Genomic DNA, 5,000 nt, shown 5'->3' with positions numbered 1-5,000 from the left:
GCGGGTGCCGGGCTCTTCTCCGCGCGCCGTCTGCCCGTCGCGCGGCGGCGGGGGAGGCCCCAGAGGGTTTGGACACGTTTCCCTCAACCCAGGGACCAGGTACCTAGCGCTCTCTGCGGGCCGCGGGGCCCGGGGAAGGCGGAGGTTCAAAGACTTGTGCGGCCCGAGGCGGCCTGAGGGACGGGCGCTGCGGAGGGCCTGGCGCTGGGGAGTGGGGGGCGGCCAGGGCAGTCTGAGGATGCCCATCCCCGCCCCCTCTCCCCGGCGCTGCCCACTGTACCGCGCTCCGCTCCTCGGGAAGCCCGGGAGGGAGAGGGGCTACCCTGCCACCCTCTCTGCGGTGGGGGACAAAAGGCCGTTTCCCGTCTGCCCTCCCGACCTGCGCTCTGCCCGGACCCCCTGTGCACCCCCGCGCGCTGGCGTCGGGGGGGGGGGGAGGGGGCGAAAGGGACGGGTTCGGTGTGCGGCGTGCGGGCTCGGCCGACTGGCCCCTTCCGAGCCAAGCGCCTGGCGTTTTGTGTGCGAGCGTGTTTTTTCCCCCAAGAAAAGCGCTCGCATGCCACCTTTTTCCGGTGACCGTTGTGACGGCGTGTTGGGGGTTCCCCGTCTCCTGCACCCCGAGATGTCACAAACAGACTGCACCAGCCAGTGGAATAGAGGAAGTTTATTGCCTCTCCAGGATACAGCACAGCACAGATGTAGTCTGGTCACAGAACTGGGCTAGGATGCCTCAGGCCCCCTTGAGTTGGGGGGAGACTGGGCCCCTAAACTCCAGCTCCTCTCCCTAGGCTGTCTCCTCCATGCTCTCCCACAGTAACAACTAAATTTCCTTGCAGCCCTGCCCCCCAGTCCAGGGCAGCATTCACCTTCCTTTGTTCCTCTCCATGGGGGGTGTCTGGCCACTGGTTCGACAAGTTTGTCCTTATCTCTGCCTAGCGAGATTTTCCCTGCTGGGTCTTGCTCCAGACAGCAGGGGTCACCACAGCCCAGCAAGTACCCCCACTACGTCACAGTTCTCCCCCTTCCGAGAGCGAACTGAGCAGGGTCACTCCGCTCGTGACCTGGGGAAGTTCGGGCCCCTCGCTACGGGACAGCGCGTCAGCGATGATGTTGGCGCTCCCCTTGACGTGGATCACTTCCATGTCGTAGTCCTGCAGGAGCAGGCTCCACCGCAGCAGCTTGGCGTTCGTCCCTTTCATCTGGTGCAGCCAGGTCAGGGGGCAGTGGTCGGTGAACACCGTGAAACGCCGGCCAAACAGGTACGGCTGCAGCTTTTGCAGGGCCCACACCATGGCCAGGCATTCCCTCTCTACGGTCGCGTAGCTCCGCTCCCGGGGCAGCAGCTTCCTGCTCAGGTACACGATGGGGTGACGTTCCCCTTTCTCGTCCGCCTGCATCAGCACCGCCCCCAGCCCGGTGTCCGAGGCGTCAGTAAACACGATAAAGGGCTTGTCGAAGTCTGGGTTTACCAGCACTGGGGCCTTGGCCAGGGCTTCCTTCAGTGCACAGAGAGCCCTCTGGCACTGCTCTGTCCAGACCACCCTGTCGGGCCTCCCCTTCCTGCACAGCTCTGTGATCGGGGCAGCGATGGAGCTGAAGTTGGGCACAAACCTCCGGTAGTACCCCGCCATCCCAATGAAAGCCTGGACCTGCTTCTTGGTCTGGGGCACAGGCCAGTCCCGGATGGCCTCCACTTTGGCCGGCTCTGGCTTCAAGCAGCCGCTCCCCACCTTATGGCCCAGGTAGGACACTTCGGCCATTCCAACCTTGCACTTCCCAGCCTTTACAGTCAGCCCAGCCTCCCTCAGCCGATCCAGTACCTGGCTGACCTGGGCCACGTGGTCCTCCCAGGACTGGCTGAAGACGCAGATGTCATCGATGTACGCTAGGGCACAGTTCTCCATTCCCCTCAGCAGCTGGTCCACCAGGCGCTGGAAGGTGGCCGGCGCCCCTTTGAGGCCAAAGGGTAGGACCAGGAACTCATAGAGCCCCAGCGGCGTGATGAAAGCCGATTTCAGTCTGGCCTCCTGGTCTAGCGGCACCTGCCAGTAGCCCTTGGTGAGGTCCAGGGTGGTGAGATAGCGAGCTCCCCCCAGCTTGTCCAGGAGCTCGTCGGGCCTTGGCATCGGGTAGGCGTCGGACACCGTGATGGCGTTGAGCTTCCGGTAGTCCACGCAGAACCGGATCGACCCGTCCTTCTTGGGAACCAGCACCACGGGAGAGGCCCAGGGGCTGGAGGACGGCTGGATCACCCCCAGGGCCAACATGTCCTGGACCTCTCTCTCCAGGTCCTGGGCTGTTTTCCCTGTGACTCTGAATGGGGAGCAGCGCACCGGGGGGTGAGTGCCCGTCTGCACCCGGTGGACAGCCAGGTTGGTAAGACCCGGCTTGTTGGAGAACAGCTGCTGGTGGGAGCGCAGCACCTCCCGGATCTCGGCCTGCTGGGCCGGGGTGAGCTGGTCCGAGAGGGAAATTGACTCCAGTGAAGAGTCCTCTCCGGTCCCAGGGAACAGGCCCACCAGGGGGTCCTCCCCCTGCTCCTCCCAGGGCTTACACACGGCCAGCACCAAGTTCTCCCTGTCCCAGTACGGCTTCATCATGTTAACATGATATACCCGCTGGCCGCGCGTCCGGCCCGTCAGCTCCACCACGTAGTTCACCTCGTTCAGCTGCTTAACCACCTTGAAGGGGCCGTCCCAGGCGGCTTGCAGCTTGTTCTTCCGCACGGGGATCAGGACCATCACCTGGTCCCCGGTAGCGTAGGCGCGGGCCCGTGCATTGCGGTCGTACCAGACCTTCTGCTTCCTCTGGGCCCTGCTCAGGTTCTCTCTGGCCAGGCCCATGAGCTCGGCAAGTCTTTCCCGGAATGTCAGGACGTATTCCACGACCGGCTCACCCTCCGGGGAGACCTTCCCCTCCCACTCGTCTTTCAATAAGTCCAGGGGGCCCCTCACTCGCCTCCCATATAACAGCTCGAACGGCGAGAACCCCGTGGACTCCTGGGGCACTTCCCTGTACGCAAACAGCAGGTGGGGTAGGTACTTGTCCCAGTCCTGCGGGTGTTTGTGCATAAAGGTCCGTAGCATCTGCTTCAGAGTCCCATTGAACCTCTCCACCAACCCGTTGGTCTGGGGGTGATACGCCGAGGCCCAGGTGTGTTGCACCCCACTCTTCTCCCACAAGCACCGGAGCAGGGCCGACATGAAGTTGGATCCCTGGTCCGTGAGAACCTCCTGGGGAAACCCCACCCTGCTGAAAATGGTCAGCAGTGCGTCTGCCACCGTGTCTGCCTCGATGGAGGGCAGGGCCACGGCCTCGGGGTAGCGGGTGGCAAAGTCCACCACCACCAGGATGTATTTCTTCCCTGTCCGGGTCGCTCTGCTGAAGGGCCCCACAATATCCATCGCCACCTTCTGGAAAGGCTCCTCTATGATGGGCAGGGGTCTCAATGCAGCTTTCCTCCTGTCTTGGGCCTTCCCCACTCGTTGGCAGGAGTCGCAGGACCGGCAGTACCGCTGGACAGCTGCAAACATCCCCGGCCAGTAGAAGTTTTGGAGCAGCCTCAGCCGCGTGCGCCGGATCCCCTGGTGTCCCGAGAACGGGATGTCATGGGCCAGGTGTAGCAGCTTGCGGCGATACCTTTGGGGAACCACCAGCTGCCGCTGGAGCCCCCACTTGCCTACCGTCCCGGGGGAAAGCCATTCCCGGTACAGAAATCCCCTCTCCCACCGGAACTTCTCCTGGCAATCTCCTCCTAGGGGTTGAGCGGCACCCAGGTCAGCCCGGTCCCTCAGGGCCTGCAAGGAGGGGTCCGCTCGCACCTCCGCCTGGAATTCAGCAGCTGGGGCTGGGACAGGGCCGTGGTTCCCCCCACTGCCTAGGTCCAACTCTAGGTCTGCTGGGACGGGGCCCTGGGCCCCCTGTTGGGGAACCTCCTCGAGTTCCGGGCCGCAAGCCCCTCGCTTGCTCTGGCTACGGGTGGTGACCAGCGTCCTGTGGGGTCCGTCTGGCCACTCCTCTAGGTCACTCCCCATTAGCACGTCGGTGGGCAAGTGTGGGTGCACCCCCACTTCCTTGGGGCCCTCCTTGGCCTCCCATTTCAGATGCACCCTGGCTACAGGTACCTCAAAGGGGGTCCCGCCTATGCCCCTCAGTGTCAGCTGAGTGTCGGGTAGCATACGGTCTGGGGCCACTATGTCGGGCCGGGCCAGCGTCACCTCCGCCCCCGTGTCCCAGAAACCCGTCACCTTCCTGCCGTCCACCTCCAGGGGTACGAGGCAGTCCCTCCGTAGGGGCCGCCCCGCCCCCACCCGGTGCATGGATAAATCTGTCTCCCGAGGGTCAGACCTCCCAGGGGAGGTGCACTGAGCATCCTTCCCCTCTCTCTGAGCTGAGGTTTGCCGGCCAGCCCCTGCCACTGGGGCAGCCTGCCCTTCCTCCCGCCCCAGCCAGTTAACCCTGGAACGTCCCAGGTCATGGGACCTGTTCTTGCGCCTGGTGCATTGAGCCCTCTTGTGGCCTCGTTGCCCACAGCGATGGCAAGTTAGGTTCTGTGGGCCCATTCGGGTCGGCTCTGCCCGGGCCCTGGCTGGTTTTCTGGGGTATCGACGACTGGTCCTGGTCCCTGGGGCTCGCCTCGGAGGTGTCTCTCTCCGTTGCTCCGCCGAGAACCGGTCTCTGCGCGATTCTCTTTCTCTCCGGGACTCCCGTTCACCCCCGGACCGGCTCTCCGTGAACTCATCCGCCAGTCTCCCGGCCTCCTGGGGGTTCTCTGGTCTCCGGTCCTTGAGCCACAGCCTCAGTTTGGGTGGGCACGCTTCATAGAACTGCTCCATCATGACCAGCTTGAGCAGCTTCTCTGCGGTCTGGGCTCCGACTCCCGAGACCCACTTGCGGCAGTATTGCGCCAGGCGGGAGGCCAGGTCCACATAGGTCTCCCGTGGCCCTTTCTGTACCCCCCGGAACTTCTTCCTGTACATCTCGGGGGTCAGCCCGAACTT

This window comes from Pelodiscus sinensis, unplaced genomic scaffold (genome assembly GCF_049634645.1).
Source record: "Pelodiscus sinensis isolate JC-2024 unplaced genomic scaffold, ASM4963464v1 ctg163, whole genome shotgun sequence".
Lineage (NCBI taxonomy): Eukaryota > Metazoa > Chordata > Testudines > Trionychidae > Pelodiscus > Pelodiscus sinensis.
The sequence above is the reverse complement of the archived record's forward strand: the minus strand, read 5'-3'. Positions refer to the sequence as shown.